Source organism: Scyliorhinus torazame, chromosome 2 (assembly GCF_047496885.1).
Source record: "Scyliorhinus torazame isolate Kashiwa2021f chromosome 2, sScyTor2.1, whole genome shotgun sequence".
NCBI lineage: Eukaryota > Metazoa > Chordata > Chondrichthyes > Carcharhiniformes > Scyliorhinidae > Scyliorhinus > Scyliorhinus torazame.
In genome coordinates, this window is record NC_092708.1 from 339,410,411 (window position 1) to 339,437,071 (window position 26,661).

The window sequence follows — 26,661 nt, forward strand, 5'->3', positions numbered from 1 at the left end:
TCAACAGTCAAAGTCATAGTGTACTTTAACAAGTATACTCAGCCAAGCCTTTGGAACACAATTGCTCTCTACTGCACAGGATTTGAACTCTTGCTCAATTCCAGTATACTGCACTGCTGTGGAGTCTTTTCTGATTTAACATACATGTTTTGCTTGCAAGCACAGCAGCTGCCATATTCAGTTTGTGATAAAGTATGGGTTTGAAAAACAAGATATCAAATGCTTTGGTTTAAAATCTTACATCGATCAAGGGAGAATCTGTAACAAGTGTTCTATGTTCTATGTTCTAAAGCATTAAATTCTGCAACATCTCTGATCAAATTACATGTTGAAATATACAAAGCCTGGTCTTAATTTCAGGAAAAAAACCACTTGAAAATAGTTGTCAAATAGAAAGAATAGCACTTCATCTCAGGAATAAACCATTGAAATTTTGGTTTCTGTGAAACCCAAGTATGAAGTACTCTGGGTGATTGTCCCTTGCCAGTCAGCTGCTGCACCACTGTCCACATCACATACCACATTTCCTATCACTCTGGAGGGAGGCAGGTTTACAAATTTGCAATCGGCAGGTTCTTTCACCACCTCACTCATTTCATGTGGCTTGTAGTTAAGATGTTGGCAGATATTGAGGCAGGTTCAGCATCACATTGCATCGTAAAGAGTTTCTCAAGTGTAAGAACAGCGTCAGAAATTTCCAATGAGACATTTTTGGTACATTCAATATTTTAGATCTTTAAATTATGTAATGAAGCAAATGTAATGCCATGTTATATTTTTCTATTGCTGCAGAGTGGCAAAATCAGCTGGTTTACAATCTCTGGATCTGTAGCAGACCAGAGATTTCAAAGATCTTAACCAATGACAACGTCTGAAATAGTGACGTTATACTCTGAAAAGAAATTGTAACCTTGAGCGGCAGAAGACAACTTATTAATTACCAATATACAGTACCATATATTGCGGCATGTAAATCAATCTGGTACACAAGCTGACCCCATTTTTCAGCACCAAAATTATTCTTTTGAATATACTCATAGGCTGGTGGAACTAGTTTTTGGAATGAAAGTTTTTTTTTTTTTAAAAAAAGCATTTTATTCAAATTTTTAACATTTGAAAAACATTACAACACAAAATAAACCCAACACAACACCCCATCCCAGGTGCCCCGCCCCAAACAGTTGACGGTAATTAGTTTTCCAAAATGCAGAATAAGCAAACCCTATCTCTTGTGGAATGACTCATTCGACCCTCTTAAAGAAGGTGAAATTTGCCCTAAACGCAGGAACTCCATTAGATCCCCAAGCCACAGGGTGGAGAAGCTGACCTCCACCTTAACAAAACCCACCTGCAAGCAATCAGCGAGGCGAAGGCTAAAACATCTGCCCCCTCTCCCGCCTGCAACTCCAGATCCGACACCCTGAATATGGCCCCCAGGGGACTAGGCTCCAAGCCCACATGCAAGATCAGGGTGATCTTAACCCCTCCAGAGACACCTCATCTTCCTCCAAAATACTCCCACAAATCGCCAAGACGACCCCACCCTCCAACCCGATCTCCAGCAATGAGGACGAAAGTGCTATCGGAAAGGTCAGAAAGACCTTTTTTGCAAAGTCCCTCACCTTCATGTACCTAAAACCCTCCCCACACAGGAATCCAAACCAACCCAAACTTGCGAACCGCCCTCCCAAATAAAAGTCCTTCATCTCGATCACTCCTCTTTCATCCCATCCCTGAAATCTCACATCCATCCTCCCAGGCTCAAACCCATGGTTCCCTCGGATTGGCATCATCATTGACCCCGCCCTAATCTAAAGTGCTGCCGGAACTGCCTCAATCTTTTCAGTGTGGCCACCATCACAGGGTTCCCCGAATACCTGCCTGGGGTAAACGAGAGCGACACCGTTGCCAGCCCTCACAACACCGATCCACTACACGAACCTGCCTCCACCCTCACCTACAAAGCCTCCGTCTCCCTACTCCAACCCTGCACCTTCTCCGCATTTGCTGCCAGTAATAGTACAACAGGTTAAGAAAGCCCAAGCCTCACGACTGCCACGGTCTCTCAAGTACCGTCTTCCTAACCCTAGCCAACATCCCTGCCCAGACAAACAACGAAACCAACCCATTCACCCACTTTAAGAATGACCTTGGCAAAAAGACCGGCAGACACTAAAATTAGAATAAAACCTGCAGTAAAATATTAATCTGCGACATCTGCACCCGACCGGCCAACCACAGGAGAAGACTATTCCACCTCAGTAAATCCACCCTAACCCTATCTACCAGACTCGTAAAGTTTAACTTACGAAGCCGGACCCAATCCCAAGCTACCTGCATTCCCAGAAACCTGAAGTCTGTTGTTGCCACCCGAAATGGCAATCCCCCAACTCAGACTCCCACCCCTGGAGGAGACACTACTAAACACTCACTTTTACCCAAATTCAGCTTGTAGCCTGAAAATGCCCCAAATCTCCTAAGCAGTCCCATTATATCCCCCACAGAAGAGCTTGGGTTCGAAATATACAACAAATCAGCATACAGGGACACTATGCACCACTCCCCCTCATTATCCCTCTCCATTTAGCCAAGCACCACAACGTTAAGGCCAAGGGCTCTATTGCCAGCGTAAACACAAGGGGGAACATGGGGCATCCCTGCCTCGTTTCATTGTGCAATAGAAAGTACTCAGAATTCATTTCATTTGTTCGCACACACGTCATCGGATGCTAATATAATAATTTCACCCATGCCACAATCTTAGGCCCCATCCCAAACCTCTCCAACACCACAGATAGCTTCACTCCACCCGATCGAACAACTTCTCTGCATGCATCGCCACCACCACCTCCAAATCCCTCCCTTCTGCCCGATAAAGCACCACATTCAACAGCTGCCACACATTTGACGACAACTGACTGCCCTTTACGAACCCCATCTGATCCTCCCCAATCACCTTCGGAATGCACTCCTTCAACCGAAACGCCAACACTTTTGATAATCTTGGCATCCACATTCAACAAAGATATGGGCCTGTACGACCCACACTCCACCGAATCCTTGTCCTTTTTAAGCAGCAATGAAATAGATGCCTGACCCATCGTCTTTGGCAATGCCCCCCTAACGTTACATCCACCAACAGCAGCGCCGACTTACCCATAGACGTTTTATAACATTTCACCAGGAAACCATCCGGCCCCAGAACCTTGCCTGTCTGCATTCTCCCTATCGCCACCTGCACTTCTTCCACCCCCACTGGCTCTTCCAATCCTGCCCTCTCCTCCTCTCCTACTGCAATCGTCCCAAATACTCCCATATATCTGACTTGTACAAATCCCTGTAGAATTCTTCAAAAACTTTGTCCACCTACTCCAGTGCCACCACCAGCACTCCTATCCCATCCCCGACCCAAACAATTTCTCACAGCCACCTGCCAGCAAAGCTGACCCACCAAGTGGCTGGCCTTCGACTCATACTCACACACAAGTCCCCTTGCCCGCCTCAGCTGCCGAACCGCCTTTCCCATGGACAGAAGATCAAACCTCGCCTGTAGCTCCTTCCTCGTTGCCAGAACACCTGGCGTCGGATCCTCCGCGTATCTTCCATCTACCTCCAAAATCTCCTCTATCAGCCCCTGCCTCCCTGTCCACCTGTGCCTTAAATGAGTTGACCTCGCCCCTCACTACCACCTTCAATGCTTCCGTACCACTGCCGGCGAGACCCCCCATTCCTATTGAACCCTACGTAATCCTCAATCACCTTCCCCATTTTGATACAAAAATGTGGGTCTGCCAACAGAGCCTCACATCGAACTGCCAGGCCAGCCTCTGAGCTGACCCCTTCTCCAGGAACATTTCCACCCAAGGTGGAGCACGATCCAAAATAATGATTGCAGAATATGCCTTCCTCACCCCAGCTAACAGCATCTTCCCCATCCCCCCAAAAAAATCAATCCTCGAATACACATTATGCACTGGTGGAAAAAACAAATACTCCCTATGTTGCAGATGCAAAACCCTCCGCAGGTCCACGTCTCCCATCTCTTTCATAAACGCGGCGAACATAGATTATCGTAGAATTTACAGTGCAGAAGGAGGCCATTCGGCCCATCGAGTCTGCACCGGCTCTTGGAAAGAGCACCCTACCCAAGATCCACACCTCCACCCTATCCCCATAACCCAGTAACCCCACCCTACACAAAGGGCAATTTTGGACACTATGGGCAATTTAGCATGGCCAATCCACCTAACCCGCACATCTTTGGACTGTGGGAGGAAACCGGAGCACCCGGAGGAAACCCACGCACACACGGGGAGGATGTGCAGACTCCGCACAGACAGTGACCCAAGCCGGAATCGAACCTGGGACCCTGGAGCTGTGAAGCATTTGTGCTATCCACAATGCTACCGTGCTGCCCCTAATCACCATCACAGCTCTGCCCCTAGTCACCATCAGCCCCCTCCCCCCTCCTTCCCGGAAACTCCCCAACCACTTTCTATCGAAAACACCTTCCCTAGTACCAACCCCACCCCCACCCATCACACCTCCAAGGCCAATCCGTGGCCCCTCCACCCACCTCACTCCCGTTCACGAGCCAACTTACGTTCAGTAGCGAGGTGGCCCCTACCAGAGCCTCATTCCCCACACAGAAAGCCAAACCAACATCAAATCCCTCCCCCCCTCCCCCTTAAACTTCCAAACTCAAGATGCATAAAAAAACAAAAGGGGAAAGATCAATAATAATATTAACAATAATAATCTTTATTGTCACAAGTAGGCTTACATTAACCCTGCAATGAAGTTACTGTGAAAAGCCCCTAGTCACCACACTCTGGCACCTGTTCGGGTACACAGAGGGAGAATTCAGAATGCCCAAATTACCTACGATGTCCTTCGAAACTTGTATGAGGAAACTGGAGCACCCGGAGGAAATCCACGCAGACACAGTGAGAACGTACAGACTCCGCATAGACAGTGACCCAAGCCAGGAATCGAACCTGGGACCCTGGCGCTGTGAAGCACCAGTGCTAACCACTGTGCTAACACCACCCAAGTCCAAACTAATTTCAGTCCCAGTCCTTCTACTTTGAGACGGCCGAGGAAGAAAAGGAATTGGTGAAAGCTGAAGTCCTTAGAGTTGTACAGATGACCCCAAACCTCACGCTCCTCTTGAATAATGCCGCCTTCACCTAGGTAAAGGCCACCCATCTTCTTGCCAGCTCCAAGATCCTGGTATATCCGAATACCAACGCCTTCCCACCTTACCTTTCGATTTAGCTTCACCCATCTCAATACCTTCTCCTTCACCTGTTAACTGTGGAAGCAGAGTATCACAAGACATAGAACATACATAGAACATAGAACATACAGTGCAGAAGGAGGCCATTCGGCCCATCGAGTCTGCACCGACCCACTTAAGCCCTCACTTCCACCTTATCCCCATAACCCAATAATCCCTCCTAACCTTTTTGGACATTAAGGGCAATTTAGCATGGCCAATCCACCTAACCTGCACGTCTTTGGACTGTGGGAGGAAACCGGAGCACCCGGAGGAAACCCACGCAGACACGGGGAGAACGTGCAGACTCCACACAGACAGTGACCCAGCGAGGAATTGAACCTGGGACCCTGGCGCTGTGAAGCCACAATGCTATCCACTGTGCTACCGTGGCTTATTCATCTTTGGCTTCGGCCGGAGCAACCGGTGGGCCCTGTCCAACTTGTAGAGGGAGGGGTCCTCCTCCTCCCCCATCAACTTAGCAAACATCTCCACAAAGTACTCTCAGCCTCCGGACTTCCACCCCCTCAGGCAGTCTCACGATCCTGAGACTCTGCTTTTGCGACCTGTTCTCTAGGTCTCCTCTTTGGCTCTCAGCCCTTAGTTACCCTCCCCAGCTCTTCACCCATCGAGGTGAACTGGCAACTGTGCTGCGACAATGCCTCCTCCATCCCCTTCAAAGCCTCTCCTTTCTCCCCTACAGCCGTCGATGTCTTAGCCAAAGCCTCCCTTAAAGTGCATATCAAAATGCTTACAGAACAGTTGCTCAAACTCCCCCTTCGATCACTTCGGCCAGCTTATCCACCGTAATGGACGGGCCCCCACTCAGCAAGCTTGCACCCACCATTCTTCCTCCTGCTGGACTCACAACCAAACTTGCCAGCAGACTTTCACTTGCCCCCTTCCCCTGATTCGCCTTCTGGGACTTCGGCATCCTACGATGTCTTCACACATTCCAACACCTAATAATCCAAACTTCCCCCCAAATTGGATATAAAGGACCAAAAACCAGAAACTCTAGCAGGAGCCACCAACGTGCGCTCTCCACCTACATGTCGCCACCGGAAGTCACGGAATGAAACGGTCTAATGTTGCAGCAGAAGACTAAGATTGCTCAAATAACTCTCATATAACTGTGATGCCCAGGTCAAAGAATTTGACTGTTTTATAATGCTTCGATTGTGTTGAAAGGTATCTTTGTACAATTAATTCACTCAATAAAACATGCCACATTAACAGTGATCACATCATGTTGAATGCAGTATAACATTTGAAAGTGAAAAGAATTGTTCAGATACTAGAATTTTAAACTAGTGTACGGCTGACTTTAAAGGGATGAGACAGAGACTCTCCACAGTAAACTGATAAGATCTGTTAATGGGTCAAACGACTGAAGATCGGTGGAGAATATTTAAAGAAACATTTAACAAGACGCAGAGTGAAAGACCAAGACCAAGAAGAAAAGGCTCCACTTCACAAAAAAAAAGCCATGGACAACTAAAGAGGTTAGGGACAGCATAAAACTAAAAAGACTTACAAGAACGCAAAACAGAACAGATCCGGGCGCATGGGATAGGCACAAAGACCAGCAACGGGTCACAAAGCAGCTAAGGGATTATCAAAGGAAACTTGCAAGGGACATCAAAAGCAATAAGAAGAAATGTTATCATTGTATAAAGGTCAAGAACAATGTAGGCCCACTGAAAGCTGAACCGTCAGTGATAATGGGGAAATGGCAGACATCTTGAACAATTACTTTGCCTCAGTATTTGCAGTTGAAAAGGAGGATAACTTGCTGGAAGTACCGAAAAAATTAACTGTCGATCGAGGACAGGGGCTTAATACAATTAGCTAAAACATCAGTAACTAGGAAATTAATGGAACTAAAGAGTGACAAATCCCTATGACCTGACCGTTTCCATCAGAGGGTGTTAAAGGAAGTAGGGGAGCACATGGTACATGCCCAAACTATAATCTTTCAGAGTTCCCTAAATTCAGGAGTCCTCCCTCTGGATTGGAAAATTGCACATGTTACTCCACTTTTTTTTTAAAGGGTGAAACCAGGAAATTACAGATTGGTTAGCTTAACATCTTGTGGTGGGGAAATTGCTGGAATCTATAATCAGCGATGGGGTAACTGAACACCCTGAACATTTCAGTCGAATGCCAGCATGGATTTGTAAAAGGAAAGTCATATCTTGTTGATTTTTTTGAAGAGGTGACTAAGGTAGTGGACAGAGGAATGTCTATGGCTGTTATTTACATGAACTTCCAGAAGGCATTTGATAAAGTCCCACACAAGAGACGGTTATGACACCCATGGAGTTTGAGGGCAAATTGACATGGTTAGAAAATTGGTTGAGTTGCAGCCTCAATAATCGCGATAATGACTAATTTCTGTAATTGGCAGGTGACTAGAGGTGTACCACAGGGATCTGTGTTGGGGCCTCAATTATTCACATTATTCATTAATGACTTGGATATGACATAGAAAATCATATATCCAAATTTGCTGATAATAAAGTCATTTGGCATTGTAAACACCCTAGGACAGCATAAAATTGCAAGGAGATATTGACAGGACTAGGTGAATGGGCAGATAGAATTTAATGCAAACTGTGAGGTTATCCATTTTGTACTAAAAAAGGATAGAGCAGAGTACTTTCTAAATGGAAAGAGGTTAGGTACGGTGGATGTCCAAAGAGACTTGGGGTTCAGGTGCATAGTTCCTTAAAATGTCATGAACGAGTGCAGAAAATAATCAAAAGGCAAATGGAATCCTCGCCTTTATATCTAGAGGATTGGAATATAAAGACACAGACGTTATGGCTGCAGCTATACAAAACCCAGGTTATACTCCACTTCGAGTACGGTGAGCACCTCCGGGCACCACATCTTAGGACGGCCTTGGAGGGAGTGCAACATAGGTTTACTGAAATTATAATTATTTTTTTTAATTTTAGAGTACCCAATTATATTTTTTTCCAATTAAGGGGCAATTTAGCGTGGCCAATTCACCTAACTTGCACATCTTTGGGTTGTGGGGGTGAAACCCACGCAGACACGGGGAGAATGTGCAAACTCCACACGGACAGTGACTCAGGTCCTCGGCGCCGCAGTCCTAGTGCTAACCACTGAGCCGCCGTGCTCCCTCTACGTTTACTGAAATTGTACCTGGACTACAGGGGTTAAGTTACAAGGAGAGATTACACAGATTAGGCCTGTTTTCACTAGAATTTAAAGGTTATGGGGTAATCTGATCAAAGTATTAAAGATATTAATAGGGAAAGACAGGGTAGGTAAAGATCAACTATTTGCACGAGTTGGAGATTCTAAATCTAGGGGCATAGTCTAAAAATTAGGGCTAGACTATTCAGGAAAGGGGTTAGAAAGCACGTCTTTTCTCCAGGGTGGTAGGGGTTTGGAACTCTCTCCCACAAACAGGCTACAACAGTTGTTAATTGTAAATCTGAGATAGATAAATTTTCGTTAAGTGAAGATATTAAGGGATATGGGCCAAAGGCAGGTATATGGAGTACGGCCACACATCAGCCATGATCTCATTAAATGACAGGACAGGCTCGAGGGACACAATAGCCTACTCTTGTCCCTATTTTCCAAATATAATTAGCTTCAAGTTTCAAGACGTCAGCCATCCACACCAGGGGGTTCAATTTTTAAAAATGTTTTCCCAGGGACAATTTAACGTGGCCAACCCACCCGCTCTGCACATCTTTGGGTTGTGGGAATGTGCACATCTTTGGGTTGTGGGGCAGCACGGTAGCATAATGGTTAGCACAGTTGCTTCACAGCTCCAGGGTCCCAGGTTCGATTCCCGGCTTGGGTCACTGCCTGTGTGGAGTTTGCACCTTTTCCAGTGTCTGCGTGGGTTTCCTCCCACAGTCCAAAGATGTGCAGGTTAGGTGGATTGGCCTTGATAAATTGCCCTTAGTGTTCAACAAAAGGGGAGGTGGGGATAGGGTGGAGGCATGGGCTTAAGTAGGGTGCTCTTTCCAAGAGCCAGGGCAGACTCTATGGGCTGAATGGCCTCCTTCTGCACTGTAAATTCTATGTAATTCTATGAATGAGACCCACGCAGACACGGGGGAAGGGGGGGGTTCAAATTTTATATTCAGCGTATAAGTCAACCTCCATTATTGAGGCTTCAACAGTCGACTTGTACACTGCGATCTGCAGTCTTTCTGTATGATACTATGTGAGCTGTTTTTCAATCTTGGAAGGGGACTGCACTTACACCTCACACAAGTTGGCAGGGTATTTTAACTGTTGAACTGCATGTGTCAGGAAAGGTTCTTGGATCTCAGTTAATTGCCATTTACAATTTTACAGAACAGCAAAGCAGACTATTCAGCTCAACCATTCCATGCTGTCATTTATGCTCCACTGCAGTCTCCTCCCATCCCTCCATATTTAACTCTAACTATCAGCACAACTCTATTCCCATCTCTCCCTAGCTTACTCTCTATGCCAGTGTTTTTCAGATCCCCCCAAAACCACTTTTACCAACCGGCCGACCTACGGGGGCCACGCCAGCTGACCTTAGTGACTCACCTGATGAAGGAGCTACGCTCCGAAAACTAGTGATTCCAAATAAACCTGCTGGACTTTAGTACCTTTAGTAATAACCCCTAATATTTATGATGGGTTCTTCAAACACCAACTATAAGGTAAACAGATGGTGGCCTTAAGTTCTGGATGGGTTACATGGGCCCTCTCAAAACATAAACCCATTGGTCTGATGAATCTTTCATACTTAGGAGGTTTCCGAGTGAATCCAATTCCGAAAAGCAGACTTTAGTCACCATTCACTTCCAAGCTTTCTTTTTCTGTTTACCTGTGCGGAGAACTTTCAGGACTTCAGTTTATCCGGGGCACGGACATTTGGAAAAGGTACTATCCATTTGCCAGCTTTCTCTTTTGTTTGATCATGTTGGACAGGACTTTACATGGGATTGACCCCCTCTGACGAGCAGATAAGCTGGTATGGCTCCTTCTGGTGTTCTCATCATTCTTCTATTTTTTGTTCCCCTGTTAATGCATTTTGAGGGTCTTCTACATTTGTATTTTTTCTGAATGGCGCTGTTCGTGGTACATTTTGGCCGTCAGACCGATCATCTTCTTAAATGAGAGCACTCACGCGCTTCACAGCTCTTCCTTTTCTTCGCAAACGCATAGCCGTATCGCTTACAATGCAATTTAACGTATTTGTTGTGGTATTTCACTGCTCTCTGTCTCTCTCTAACAAGAGTTGAACTGCAGCTGCCGTTGCTGATCCCGGGTTTATCTCTCGATATCTCGGATAATCCCGATGACGCGACTCACTCAGCCGCCATCTTGTTAAAAGACATAAACAAAGCCAGTCTCCATTCTTTTTTTTTGGAATCGGTCTCCATTCTTAAAATTGTCACAGAAACGTAGAAAATAGGAGCGGGGGAGGCCATTCGGCCGTCCGAGCCTGCTCCACCTTCATTGTGATCATGCTGATCATCCAACTCAGTAGCCTAATCCTGCTTTCCCACATAGTCTTTGATCTCCTTCGCCCTAAGTGCTACATCGAACTGTTTCTTGAAAACAGATTGCAGGTTGCGACAATGAAAGCAGGTCACGGCCACTGGGCGCTTCTCCCGCAATTGGGAACGCCATGACCGATCACTCCGTGACCTACCCGCAGGTCGCAACCTGCAGTTTGAAAAACCTGCTCTATACGCATCTAGTTTTCCTTTAACTGTATCTATATTATTTGCCTCAAACACTTCCTGTGGTAGTGAGCTCCAGGTTCTCATTACTCCCTGCATAAAGGATTTTCCTTCAAATTCCTTATTTGATTTCATAGAATCCTAACAGTGCAGAAGGAGGCCATTCAGCCCATCGAGTCTGCACCAACCTTTCAAAAGACCACAAGGCCATAAGACATAGGAGCAGGATTCGGTCCATCGAATCTGCTCCGCCATTCAATCATGGCTGATATGTTTCTCATTCCCATTCTCCTGCCATCTCCCCTTATTAATCAAGAACCTATCTATCTCTGTCTTAAAGACACTCAGTGATTTGGCCTCCACAGCCTTCTGCGGAGAAGAGTTCCACAGATTCACCACCCTCTGGTTGAAGAAATTCCTCCTCATCTCGGTTCTAAAGGATCGTACCTTCAATCTGAGGCTGTGGCCTCGGGATTTCGTTTTTCCTACAAGTGGAAACATTCTCCCCATGTTCACTCTATCTAGGCCTCTCAGTATCCTGTAAGTTTCAATAAGATCCCCCCTCATCTTTCTAAACTCCAACCGGTACAGACCCAGAGTCCTCAACCGCTCCACATATGACAAGTTCTTCATTCCAGGGATCATTCTTATTAACCCCCTCTGGACCTTTTCCAAGGCCAGCACATCACTCCTCAGATACGGGGCCAACAACTGCTCACAATAATCCAAATGAGGTTTGACCAGGGCATTATACAACCTCAGAAGTACGTCCCTGCTCATGTATTCTAGCTCTCTCGACATTGCATTTGCCTTCCTAACTGCCGACTGAACCTGCACGTTAACATCGAGAATCTTGAACTAGGTCTCCCAAGTTCCTTTGTGCTTCTGATTTCCTAAGCTTTTTCCATTTAGAAAATAGTCTATGCCTCCATTCTTCCTACCAAAGTGCATAACTTCACACTTCCATCTGCCACATCTTTGCCCACTCTCCTAGATGTCCAAGTCCTTCTGCACCCCCCCCCCCCCTGCATCCTCAATACTACCTGTCCTCTGCATATCTTTGCATCATCTGCAAACTTAGCAACAGTGCCTTCAGTTCTTTCTTCCAGATTGCTAATGTATATTGTGAAAAGTTGTGGTACACCACTAGTCATCAGCTGCCATACTGAAAAAGACCCCTTTATCCCCATTCTCTGCCTTCTGCCAGTCAGCCAATCCTCTACCCATGCCAGTATCTTACCCTTAATACCATTTGCTCTTAACTTATTTAACAGCCTCCTATATGGCACCTTGTCAAAGGCCTTCTGGAAATCCAAGTAGATCACGCCCACTGGTTCTCCTTTGTCCTAGAACCAGAGGACACAATCTCAGACTAAAGGGACGATCCTTTAAACTAGAGATGAGGAGGAATTTCTTCAGCCAGAGGGTGGTGAATCAGTGGAACTCTTTGCCGCAGAAGGCTGTGGAGGTCAAATCACTGAGTGTCTTTAAGACAGAGATAGATAGGTTCTTGATTAATAAGGGGATCAGGGGTTATGGGGAGAAGGCAGGAGAATGGGGATGAGAAAAATATCAGCCATAATTGAATGGTGGAGCAGAATCGATGGGCCAACTGGCCTAATTCTGCTTCCATGACTTATATTCTTATGGTCTAATTTCCTAGTTACCTCCACAAAGAATTCTAACAGATTTGTCAGATATGACCTTCCCTTGGTGCAGCTGTGCTGACTCAGGACCATTTTATCATGCACTTCACAGTACTTCGCAATCTCATCTTTGATAATGGCCTCTAAAATCTTACCAATGACCGAAGTCAGGCAAACCGACCTGTAATTTCTCATCTTCTGTCTCCCTCCCTTCTTAAACAGGGGTGATACATTAGCCATTTACCAGTCCTTTGGGACCCTCTCTGCCTCCAGTGATTCCTGAAAGATCACCACCAATGCCTCTACAATCTCCTCAGCTATCTCCTTTAGAACCCTGGGGTGTAGTACATCCAGTCCAGGTGATTTATCCACCTTCAGACCTTTCAGTTTCCCCAGAACTTTCTCCTTAATGTACACTCGCCTCTGCCACCTGATTCTCCTGAAGTTCTGGTATCCCACTGGTGTCTTCCACCGTGAGGACCGATGCAAAGTACCTATTCAGTTCCTCTGCCATTTCTTTGTTTCCTATTGCTACTTCTCCAGCCTCACTTCCCAGTGGTCCAATGTCTATTCTTGCCTCTCGCTTACCTTCTATATATTGAAAACAATAAGACCATCTTACCTAGGCCCAATCCCCCGCCCTATTCCTGTACCCCACCCTAATTTTTAGCATGGCCAATCTACCTAACCTGCACATCTTTTGAACTGTGGGAGGAAACCAGAGCAGTCAGAGAAAACCCACGCAGACATGGAGAAAATGCAAACTCCACACAGAGTCACCCGAGGTCGGAGTCGAACCCGGGTCCCTGGTGCTGTGATGCAGCCGTGCTAACCACTGTGCCACCATGCCTCCTGGGGAGGCTTGTCCCCTAACCTCCATGTGGAGTGATGCCCCTCAACCTATTTCACTAATTGTCTCTCTAATGGAGATGCCTATGGTCCTTCAGGGACTATGGCTAATTACCATTACCAACAAAATCACTGTGATTTTATCAAAACCTTTCATAGATCAGATAACCCCCTCGGACCTCTCTTTTCAAGACAAAAAATCCAATCTGTTTATCTCTTTCTGAACATACCTTTCAAGGTATAATCTCTCAGTTCTGGTACCATCCTTGTGAATCTTTTAAAACTGCTCTTAAATTGAATCCAGTTACTGGAGAAACTAAACGACTGTACAAATGAGGCAGTTCTCCAAGTAGGATTACAAGCTATAATACAGTACAAAATGGAGGGGAATAATTTGTATTGGTAAGGCCATAGCTAGTCTACAGTGTACAGTTTTGTTCGCCTTACTTGAGGGAGAGGGACCTTGGAGTTCAGGTGCACGGTTGTTTAAAGGTGGCGGTGTCACAGGTAGATAGGGCAGTGAAGGCGGCTTTTGGCATGCTGGCCTTCATCAATCAGGGCACTGAGTATAGAAGTAGGGAAATTATGTTGCAGTTGTACAGGATGTTGGTAAGGCCGCTCCTGGGGTATTGTGTGCAGTTTAGGCCGCCTTTCTATAGGAAAGATGTTATTAAACTGGAGAAAGTGCAGAAGAGATTTACACAGGTGTTGCCTGGGCTCAAGGGACCGAGTCATAGGGAGAGATTGGATAGACCAGGACTTTTTTCTTTGGAGCGTAGGAGACGAAGGGGTGTTTATAGAGGTGTATAAGATCATAAGCGGCATGGATAGGGTGAATGCACTCAGTCTTTTTCCCGGGGTTGTGGAATCGAGAACTAGAGGGCATAGGTTTAAGTTAAGAGGGGAAAGAAAGAGGCAACATGGTAGCGTAGTGGTTAGCACTGCTGCCTCACGGTGCCGAGGTCCCAGGTTCGATCCAGGCTCTGGGTCACTGTCCGTGTGGCGTTTGCACATTCTCCCAGTGTTTGCATAGGCTTCACCCCCACAACCCAAAGATGTGCATAGTGACCATGCTAAATTGACCCTTAATTGGAAAAAATTAATTGGGTACTCTAAATTATAAAAAAAGAGGGGAAGAAATAATGGGAACCTGAGGAGCAACTTTTTTTTTTTTTTACTCAGAGAGTGGTACGTATGTGGATTGAGCTAGCGGAGGAAGCGGTTGAGGCAGGGCGGAGGAAGCGGTTGAGGCAGGGACACTGACAACATTTAAAAGGCAATTGGACAGATACATGGATAGGAAAGGTTGAAGGATATGGGCCAACTGGAGTTAGCTTAGATGGGCTTTCTGGTTGGCATGGACCAGTTTTAGCCGAAGGGTCTGTCTGCATGTCGTAGATTCTATGCTTCTATAATAATAGTTCTGAGAAGGTTCACTAGGCCAAATCCAGGGATAAGGGACTTTACTTAAGAGGAAAGATGAAGCAAGCTTGGGTTTATGCTGATTGGAGTTTAGAAGGAGACACAAATCTTTCTTAAAGATTTAACAACTTGACTGGGTGGATGCTGAGAGGGTTTTGTTTTATTCATTTTGGGGCGTTGCTGACTTGACCAGCGTCATAACCCCAAAAGGAAACCAGAATTTGATTCCCCATGGAATCATGGAGCTCACCAGATAGGGGGCAGAGGTTAACCGCCTGTGACTCATTATATGCTAATATAAAAGCTAGCCAAAGCAGGGCCTGGTGTGGTTAGTTCTCCCAACCAGAACTGTACGGAGAGCAATATTTGCTTTGAGCATAACTGTAAATAGTTTAATAAATTTATGTTAATTTACCACCAGCATCCTCAAGTTACTAAAGCCAGCATTTATTGCCCATCCCCAATTGCCGTCGAAAAGGTGGCGGTGAGCTGCCTTCTTGAACCACTGCAATCGGAGGTATGGGTGCATCCACAGTGCTGTCAGGATGGCAGTTGCAGGATTTTGACCCAGCAACAGTGACGGAATGGTCGGCAACATTATGTCCCAGTCAGGGTAGTGAGTGACTTGGAGGAGAACATCCAGGTGATAGTCTTCCCATGTATCTGCTGCCCTTGTCCTTCCAGATGATGCTGCCCAAGGAACCTTGGTGAGTTTCTGCAATGCATCATGTAGATGGTACATACTGCTACCACTGTGCATCGGCAGTGGAGAGATTGAATGTTTGTGAAAGGGGTAGCAATCAAGCGAACTTTGTCCTGGATGTTGTCATGCTTCTGGAGTGTTGTTGGAGCTGCACTCATCCAGGCAAGTCATCATCATTCCATCACACTCGTGCCTTGTAAACGGTGGACAGGTTTTGGATAGTCAGGAGGGGAGTTACATGTTGCAGGATTCCTAGCCTTTGACTTGCCCTTGTAGCCACGGTATTTATATGGCTTGTCCAGTTCAGTTTCTGGTCAATGTTAACCCCAGATTGTTAATAGTGGGGATTCAGTGATGGTAATACCATTGAATGGTGAGGAGAATAGTCAGGCCCTCTTGTGGCAAACAATCATTGTCTGGCACTTGTGGGGTGCAAATATTGGCACTTGCCAGCCCAAGCCTGGATATTGTCCAGGTCTTGTTGCATATGGGCATGGGCTACTTCAGTGCCTGAGGACTTGCGAGTGGTGAACATTGTACAGTCATCAGCTCACAATTCCACCTCTGACCTTATGATTGAAGGAACTCATTGATGAAGTAGCTGAAGGGGCAGCTGAAGACAATTGGGCCTAAGGCACTACCAGGTTGAGAAACACCTGCAGTGATGTCCTGGAGCTATGACCACAAACACCACAACCATCTTCCTTTGCGCCAGGTGGGCAATCCAGAACTATGGGGCACAGTTTAATAATAAGGGGTCTCCCATTCAAGACAAGAGAGAAGGAAGAATTTATTTTCTTGGAAAGAATGTATTTTCTTGAAAGGTCATTATTGTTTGCAATTCACTTTCCCAGCGAACAACAGAGGCTGGGTCATTCAACATATTGGGTTGGATTCAGAATTGGACAGAATTTTGATTGATTAGGAAGTCAAGGGTTACGAGGGGCAGACTGGAAGGTGGAGTTAAGACCACAATCAGAGCAGCCAAGGTTGAATTGACCTACTCCTGCTCCTCATAGAATCCCTACAGTGCGCAGGAGGTCATTCAAGCCATCGAGTCTGCACCGACCCTCTGAAAGGCACATGCTCCCCCACTAACCCAGTAACCCCACCTAACCTTTTGGAAACTAAGGGGCAATTTAGCATAGCCAATCCACCTAACTTGTACATCTTTGGACTGTGGGAAGAAACTGGAGAACCCCGAGGAAACCCACCCAGACACGGGGAGAACACGTACAAACTCCACATAGACTCAGGCTGGAATTGAACCCGGGTCCCTGGCGCTATGAAGCAGTAGTGCTAAGCACTGTGCCGCCTCCTATTTCGTATGCTCTTATAATGCCAGCATTTGGTCATGGGCTCACTTTAAGTTTCTCCATAACCAACGCATACACAATCGTGAAATCAATACTTCAAAAATTTCAATCTCCATGTTTAAAAAGTATAAACACAAAATATAAAAGATTTTGGTATGGTCAACTTCAATGAGATAAGACAGCAATCCACAGAAAACTGGTCAATTAATGGTTAGAACAACAGAAGATTAGTGGGAGGTGTTCAAAAAGAACTTTGAAGGAGTCTTGATGTGAGCAAAAGCCCATCAGGTTTGACGACCTCAGCCAGAATACCAGAGTCACAGACTGTTGTTTTCCATAAGACCATAAGACATAGGAGCGGAAGTAAGGCCATTCGGCCCATCGAGTCCACTCCGCCATTCAATCATGGCTGATTTCAACTCCATTTACCCGCTCTCTCTCCATAGCCCGTAATTCCTCGAGAAATCAAGAATTTATCAACTTCTGTCTTAAAGACACTCAACGTCCCGGCCTCCACCGCCCTCTGTGGCAATGAATTCCACAGACCCACCACTCTCTGGCTGAAGAAATTTCTCCTCATCTCTGTTCTAAAGTGACTCCCTTTTATTCTAAGGCTGTGCCCCCGGGTCCTAGTCTCCCCTGCTAATGGAAACAACTTCCCTACATCCATCCTATCTAAGCCATTCATTATCTTGTAAGTTTCTATTAGATCTCCCCTCAACCTCCTAAACTCCAATGAATATAATCCCAGGATTCTCAGACGTTCATCGTATGTTAGGCCTACCATTCCTGGGATCATCCGTGTGAATCTCCGCTGGACCTGCTCCAGTGCCAGTATGTCCTTCCTGAGGTGTGGGGCCCAAAATTGCTCACAGTATTCTAAATGGGGCCTAACTAATGCTTTATAAAGCTTCAGAAGTACATCCCTGCTTTTATATTCCAAGCGTCTTGAGATGAATGACAACATTGCATTTGCTTTCTTAATTACGGACTCAACCTGCAAGTTTACCTTTAGAGAATCCTGGACTAGGACTCCCAAGTCCCTTTGCACTTCAGCATTATGAATTTTGTCACCGTTTAGAAAATAGTCCATGCCTCTATTCTTTTTTCCAAAGTGCAAGACCTCGCACTTGCCCACGTTGAATTTCATCAGCCATTTCTTGGACCACTCTCCTAAACTGTCTAAATCTTTCTGCAGCCTCCCCACCTCCTCCATACTACCTGCCCCTCCACCAATCTTTGTATCATCGGCAAACTTGGCCAGAATGCCCCCAGTCCCGTCATCTAGATCGTTAATATATAAAGAGAACAGCTGTGGCCCTAACACTGAACCCTGCGGGACACCACTCGTCACCAGTTGCCATTCCGAAAAAGAACCTTTTATCCCAACTCTCTGCCTTCTGCCTGACAGCCAATCGTCAATCCATGTTAGTACCTTGCCTCGAATACCATGGGCCCTTATTTTACTCAGCAGTCTCCCGTGAGGCACCTTATCAAAGGCCTTTTGGAAGTCAAGATAGATAACATCCATTGGCTCTCCTTGGTCTAACCTATTTGTTATCTCTTCAAAGAACTCGAACAACAGGTTTGTCAGGCACGACCTCCCCTTACTAAATCCATGCTGACTTGTCCTAATCTGACCCTGCACTTCCAAGAATTTAGAAATCTCATCCTTAACAATGGATTCTAGAATCTTGCCAACAACCGAGGTTAGGCTAATTGGCCTATAATTTTCCATCTTTTTCCTTGTTCCCTTCTTGAACAGGGGGGTTACAACAGCGATTTTCCAATCCTCTGGGACTTTCCCGGACTCCAGTGACTTTTGAAAGATCATAACTAACGCCTCCACTATTTCTTCAGCTATCTCCTTTAGAACTCTAGGATGTAGTCCATCTGGGCCCGGAGATTTATCAATTTTTAGACCTCTTAGTTTCTCTAGCACTTTCTCCTTTGTGATGGCTACCATATTCAACTCTGCCCCCTGACTCTCCGGAATTGGTGGGATATTACTCATGTCTTCTACTGTGAAGACTGACGCAAAGTACTTATTTAGTTCCTCAACTATTTCCTTGTCTCCCATCACAAAATTACCAGCGTCATTTTGGAGTGGCCCAATGTCAACTTTTGCCTCCCGTTTGTTTTTAATGTATTTAAATAAACTTTTACTATCATTCCTAATGTTACTGGCTAGCCTACCTTCATATTTGATCCTCTCTTTCCTTATTTCTCTCTTTGTTATCCTCTGTTTGTTTTTGTAGCCTTCCCAATCTTCTGACTTCCCACTACTCTTTGCCACATTATAGACTTTCCCTTTTGCTTTGATGCATTCCCTAACTTCCTTTGTCAGCCATGGCTGCCTAATCCCCCCTCTGATAACCTTTCTTTTCTTTGGGATGAACCTCTGCACTGTGTCCTCAATTACTCCCAGAAACTCCTGCCATTGCTGTTCTACTGTCTTTCCCACTAGGCTCTGCTCCCAGTCGATTTTCGTCAGTTCCTCCCTCATGCCCCTGTAGTTACCTTTATTTAACTGTAACACCTTTACATCTGATTCTACCTTCTTTCTTTCAAATTGGAGATTGAATTCTACCATATTATGATCACTGCCTCCTAAGTGCTCCCTTACTTTAAGATCTTTAATCAAGTCTGGCTCATTACATAACACTAAGTCCAGAATGGCCTGTTCCCTCATGGGCTCCATCACAAGCTGTTCCAAAAAGCCCTCCTGTAAACATTCAATGAATTCCCTTTCCTTGGGTCCACTGGCAACATTATTTACCCAGTCCACCTGCATATTGAAGTCCCCCATGATCACTGTGACCTTGCCTTTCTGACATGCACTTTCTATTTCGTGGCGCATTTTGTGCCCCCGGTCCTGACCACTGTTAGGAGGCCTGTACATAACTCCCATTATGGTTTTTTTGCCTTTGTGGTTCCTCAACTCTACCCACACAGACTCCACATCATCTGACCCTATGTCATTTAGTGCTATTGATTTAATTTCATTCCTAATTAACAAGGCATCATCCATGTGTTGGTTGTTACAGCTCTCCCATCAATGGTGGCTCACCCACAGACTCTAACACAAGGGCAACGAGTGACGGCCTGAAGATTGACCATTGCCAATTGTTCTTAACAAAACTCATCTGGTTCACTAAAGTCCTTTAGTGAAGGAAATCTGCCATCCTTACCTAGTCTGATCTACATGTGACTCCGGACCCACAGCAATATGGTTACTCGGAAATGGTCAAACAACCCACTCAGTTGCATAGTGGTACACAGTCGGGACAGAGTTGTCCCGGGAATCATCAACATAGACTCGGGACCTCATGAAGTCTCACTGCATCAGATCAAACATGAGCACTCACTCACCCACCCCACCCTCAGCTGATGAATCAGTACTCTTATGTTGAACACCTTCTGGAAGAAGCACGGAGGATGGCACGGTCATACAATGGACTCTGGGTGGGGACTCCGAACCAGCCAAGTCCTAAAAGACATCACTGTTAGATTGGGTCTGCAGCAGGTGGTGAGGGAGCCAAGAGAAAAGAACATCACCCTCATTTTCTATGCCCATGATAGTGTCGGTAGGACGGACAAAGTAGTTAGCACTGCTGCGCCTCAGCATCAGGGACCCTGGTTCAATTCTGGCCTTGGGTGACTGTCTGTGTGGAGTTTGCACGATCTCCCAGTGTCTGCGGGGTTTTCCTCCAGGTGCTCTGGTTTTCTCCCACAGTCCAAAGATGTGGTTAGGTGGATTCGACATGCTAAATCATGTCCAAATGATTATGTGGAGTTATGGGGATAGGGCGGACCTGGGGAGGATGCTTTTTTGGAGGGTCAGTGTAGACTCAATGGACCGAATGGCTCACTTCTGCACTGCAGGGATCTGATTCTACGATTCACATTGAGGATATCCTTTATCATGTTGTGCAGCACTATGCTAAACAGGACCTCAAAACCGTGACTCCTCCGTGCTGACCCTGAGGAATTAAACTAGAGAAAAAGCATTAGACCGGGATGACCAGTTAGGATAGTGTAGAAGTATACCCTAATATAGGAAAGCCAGGAGAAGATTTTTTTAAAAATTCAATTCAGTCTTCCTGAATCTTGAATATGCGGAATCGCCGAGCCTGTAGAACTCTCTTTGATAGTGAATTTGATAGAGATTTTAAAAATTCACAATACTTTTGAGTTAAATAATTCCTCCTCAGCTATGTCTAAAATCGTCACATTGTAATTTGCAGACTATATCCCTCGGCTATAAACCATCCATCTGAGGAAAACTTACATTCTGCATCTGCTCTGTAGAAACCTGAGAGAATAATGCCTTTTTCAATGAGCACAGTACGGAGTCTTACAACACCAGGTTAAAGTCCAACAGGTTTGTTTCGATGTCACTAGCTTTCGGAGCGCTGCTCCTTCCTCAGGTTTCAATGAGGTCATTTCTTATTCTTCGCTACTCTAGACTATAGAATATAAGCCCAGGCTCACCTCTCGCATTAAAGGTAAGAGAAAATGGTGGGTCCGCGAAGGTCGGCCGACATGGACCGCGAAGGTCAGCTGGTTGGTAAAAATGGGTCCCGGGCAAAAAAGTTTGAAAAACACTGCGCTAAACAATCCCATGATCAACTAACCAGCTTCGGTTAGCGCTATCCAATGGGTGATTCATCTCAGCCTCCTCAGCATCACAGATGCCAGTCTTCAGTCAATTCAAATCACACATGACATCTAGAAATGCTGAAGGCAACCGGATACCGCAAAAGCAATGGGCCCTTGCAATATTCCTGCAACAGTACTGAAGACTTGTCCTTCAGAACTAGTCATGCTCCTAGCCGAAGTGTTTCAATTTTTTAAATATAATCTTTATTGTCACAAGTAGGCTTACATTGCAATGAGGTTACTGTGAAAAGCCCCTGTAGCCATCTGGGATGACCACTTCTTGATTACAAAATGGACACTTTGCAAAGATTGCAGGGAAAATGGACAATACTGAGAAAACAAGCAGGTTCAGGGTTTGTCTGCATATTGGAGCCGCAGCTCCCAGACAAGACCAAAACTGTAGGCCCATTAGCATACTAATGGCCCATCTCCGGGAACAAAAGAGTAACATTTGAGTAACCAATACCAAGGCAGACACCCCGGCGCCAGAGACGACCGAAAACAAAGCAGGCCACCTAGGACACGCCCAGCCATCAGGGCACCCACCCCTTTATTGGACGAGGTCAATATGAATGATCAAGAAACGGCCCAATTGATTGGGGCCAAGTTCAAGGCCCGCCCAAAAGAGCGCGAAGCCCCTTTGGGTATAAGAAGGAGCCCCCAAGAGAGAATCGTTCTCTTGGATCCAGCTCTCACCGAGGAGAGACCTGTCCACCAGCTGCAAGTAAGTCCAAGGTCAACGCACGCTACCAGACAGACTATCTTAGCTGTTCCCCTTTACCAGTTCGACCCCAGCAGCCTCAGGACCGAACAACGGCCATTGTTCCTCTGACTGAGTGGACGCCCAAAGCCAAGTATAGGCTTTAGCAGTAGTGATAGTTAAGTCTGTAGAGTTTTGTGCATGAGTGTATTTAACGGTGTGTGTAAATAAATAAGCATTGACTTTGAACTAACTGGTGTATCGAGTCTTTGATCAGTATTCGGTTTTGAACCTTGTGGCGGTATCGATAGAAACCTGGCGACTCTAGAGCAAAACGAATTAGAATTAAGGAAAACGACCATATTGACCGCCATATTCATAGCCAACCAAAGAGAGCAACACCTCTATTCGCCACATTCCGACGCCTGTTCGGATACATGGAAGGAGAATTCAGAATATCCAAATTACCTAACAGCACATCTTTCGGGACTAGTGGGAGGAAACCTGAGCACCCGGAGGAAACCCATGCAGACACGGGGAGAAAGTACAGACCCCCCACACACAGTGACTCAGCGGGAATCAAACCTGGGACCCTGGTGCTATGAAGCCACGGTGCTAACCACTGTGCTACCGTGCTGCCCGCAATACAGCTACAACACTGGCAGCTGCCCAGAAATGTGCAAAATTGCCCAGGTTTGTCCCGCCCACAAAAAGGACAAATCCAATCAAGCCAATTACACACCCCCTCCCATCAGTCTACTCCCCATCATCAGCAAAGTGATGGAAGGTTACACTGACAATGTTATTCAGCAGCACTTATTCAGCAATAATCTGTTCACTCGCGCTCAATTTGGGTTCCGCCAGGGCCACTCACTCAGCTCCTGATCTTATTATAGTTTTGATCCAAATATGGACAATAAGAGCTGAACTGAAGAGGTAAGCGGAGAGTGACTGTATTTGACATCAAGGCAGCACTTTACAAAATGTGGCATCAACGAACCCGGGTAAAACTGTGGACAATGGAAATCAAGGGAGAAACTCTGCAGTGGTTGGAGTCATACATAGCAACAAGGAAGATGGTTATAGTTGTTGAAGGTCAATCATCTCAGCCCTGCACATCACTACAGGAGCTCCTCAGGGTAGTGTCCTAGGCACAACCAGCTTCAGCTGCTCGATCAATTACCTTTCTTCCATCATAAGGTCAGAAGTGGGGATGTCCACTGATGACTGCACAATGTTCAGAATGTTTCACAATTCCTCTGATACTGAAGTAGTACCTGTTTATATACAGCAAGACAAGGACAATATTCAGGCTTGGGCTGATGAGGAGCAAATAACTTTCCTGCCATAAGTGCGAGACAATTATTACTTCCAACAAGAAAAAAAATCAAACCATCTTCCTTTGACATTCAAAAGAATCAGCATCTCCAAATCCTCCACTATCAACATCCTGATAGTTACCAATAACTAGAAACTGAACCAGCTATATAAATGCTTTGGCTACAAGAGCTGGTCAGACCCTGGGAATTATTTATGGGCAACTCACATGCGTACTCCCCAAGGTCTACAAATCAGAAGTCAGGAATGTGATAAAATACTCTCCAATTGTTTGGATGAGTTCAACGCCAACAATCAAAGTGCACGACTGCATACAGGCCAAAACACCCCTTTTATTTCACACCCTACCTGCCATCTTAATCATCCACTTCCTCTACCACCAACGCACAGTAGCAGCAGTGTGTACAGTCTGCCATTATTTTAGTCGCCCTTTTCAAAAATTAAATCAGAAACAGTACCAACTCACCAAGGCTCCTTCAGCAGCATCTTCCAAACACAGCCTCTACTGCAAACTAATTTTTAAAAACTCAGCTGCCATGGTGGATTCAAGGAATTGTTGAAAATGTTCCTTCCAGTGTTAACAGATGGCATCATCACCCTCAAGAGAAATACTATCCTACGAGGCGATGGGGATTTTGTCCATTTGACCTTGGTCTATAGATGGCTCTGGCAACTTTAAAAAAACTTCACATCAATGGTCAGCATGTTGTTCAATCTCGGGTTCTCTCCTCCCACTACACATTTTTCATCTTCTGTATTTGTGCTGGGTCAGCCGTGAGCTTTTGGAATGCTACCTTTTGACTTGTGACCGTAGCTTGTTCGGCTCATTTTTGTTCTAGACAGTCATATATTTCAGCATTGTTTTGGTGACCCAATGATCTGCACACAGCTGACTTTATTTGATACCGCTGGTCCTACAAACTATGGCAGCAAGTGTTGGACAACAAAAACTTCTGCAAGTCAACCAAGTCCTAGTAAACAGTAGTGAGCATCACCACAATCCTGTAACAAGACCTGGACTGTGAATCAGCAACACAATAGCACCAGAGGAGTTCCATCTGCAATGCCTCTGCCATATCCCATGGTTTCAACAGGAGGACCATTGAACAAATGCTAGTGTCCTTCTTGATGCCAGTTACACAAGCATTCAGGCAAAACTGAAGAAAAAACAACTTTGGTGGATTGCATACTATGCCCGGATGGCCAAAAATAATCTCCCCCATTCAGTCCCATTTTCTCAACTCCCAAATAGCCACAATTCTTGAGAAGGGCAAAGAAAACACTTTGAAGACTCTGAAGCAGCAGCATCAACATTAATGGCTGGGATGAGCTGCCAATCACAATGCTGCATCATGCTTGAGTCACAACATCTTAATGAGGCAGAGCAGAACTGCAGTCAAGAAAAATCCTGCAAAAACGATTAAAGCTATGGTAAAGAAGCCTTCAGTTTAAAAAAAAATGGAACACAGCTGGTTGATACCGAACACGCAGTTCCAAGACCAGTAAAAGGCAAAACAGCCTATACTGCAATGTTTTTCCCCAAACTGCATTCAAATTATATTTGACCCAGTTACTTTTCTTCCTCTCCAAAGGCAGAATTTTTGATCAATGATTCTCTCCCTTTAGAATTACAGCAAAAATACTAAATTCAAACTTTAAAATATGAACATTTATCATATCCATCACAAATGATCCAAATATTACTGATGTATCAATGTCAGTAATGGATAATAAGAAAACAACTGAGGTTCCTGTAAAATTGGAAATTACGAAGTGAAGAGCAGAAGTACTGAAATTGCAAATTCATCTTTGAGTCAATGACCAGAGACTCTGATTGAAAAATGCTTGCTGGTGATGCTACACAAGATGTAGTGCTTGGAAGAAAGGCAAATGAACAGTGTGCCAAAGAAAATTCAAACTCGACTGAGAATTGACTGAGATAGTTCAGAAATCGTGAAAAATGTTGAAGGATCAGAACGAACTATGAAACTTCTGAGAGGAAGTGATCGACATGGCTCAAACAGAACTGAAAATAATTCATTTGAAATGGGACTGGGGGAAACAACAAGATCACAAAAAGTTCAAAGAGCAAAACACAACAGTACAATACTATTTTGAGTGAACATAAGTAGTATCCAACAACATTCTTGAAACAGCTAAAAGAGATTTTCACGAGACGAAATGAGAGATTAGTCAAAATGTCATTTTTGTGCATAGTGTTAAATCGAAATGCAAATTCACCACGTGTGAATTTAGAAAGTGGGCTTGAGTGGAACTGTGCCTACAAGTGGCAAAAACATTTAACTGCACAGTAGACTTAAATGAAACATTCTTTTCAGAGTTACAAACTGGAAAGCAGAATGTAAAGGAAACACAAGACTAGAGTGTGATAATATTACCATGTATAGATTGGGATGAAATTGTCTATGTTTTGGTTAAATCTTTGTAATAATATAATACGACGTGTGTAATTATGAATTACAAAAACTGTACTGATATGATGTAATAAGTTATGTGGTTAGATATTTGTCATGTTAGGTTTGTGTAAAGTGAATGTTTAAATGGTTAAGATCAAAAAGGGTGTACCTTTATGATTATAAAGATGTCTTACAAGGGGGAGGTGTTAGGAAAACAAATGTAGCTTTAAGAGATTTATATTTGTATGGCAGCACAGTGGTCAGCACAGTTGCTTCACAGCTCCAGGGTCCCAGGTTCGATTCCCGGCTTGGGTCGCTGTCTGTGCAGAGTCTGCACGTTCTCCCTGTGCCTGCGTGGGTTTCTTCCGGTTGCCTCCCACAGTCCAAAGACGTGCAGGTGAGGTGGATTGGCCATGCTAAATTGCTCTTCGTGTTCAAAAAGGTTGGGTGGGGTTACTGGGATAGGGTGGAGGTGTGGGTTTGGGTAGGGTGCTCTTTCCAAGAGCCGGTGCAGACTCGATGGGCCGAATGGCCTCCTTCTGCACTGTAAATTCTATGATTCTATGGGTAAACATTAGAAAATAAGGTCCAGATTTAAATGGGTTTAATTTAA

At 45.1% G+C, this 26,661-nt stretch overlaps 1 protein-coding gene and 1 pseudogene across 3 annotated transcripts in view; both read right to left on the reverse strand.

The window, feature by feature from the left end:
* The window catches only part of rcor1 (REST corepressor 1), a 181,708-nt gene that overhangs the window by 126,713 nt on the left and 28,334 nt on the right, over positions 1 to 26,661 (reverse strand). The gene's annotated exons all lie outside the window — the stretch shown is intronic.
* On the reverse strand, positions 9,935 to 10,632 carry LOC140385617 (ribosome biogenesis protein NSA2 homolog pseudogene; annotated as a pseudogene).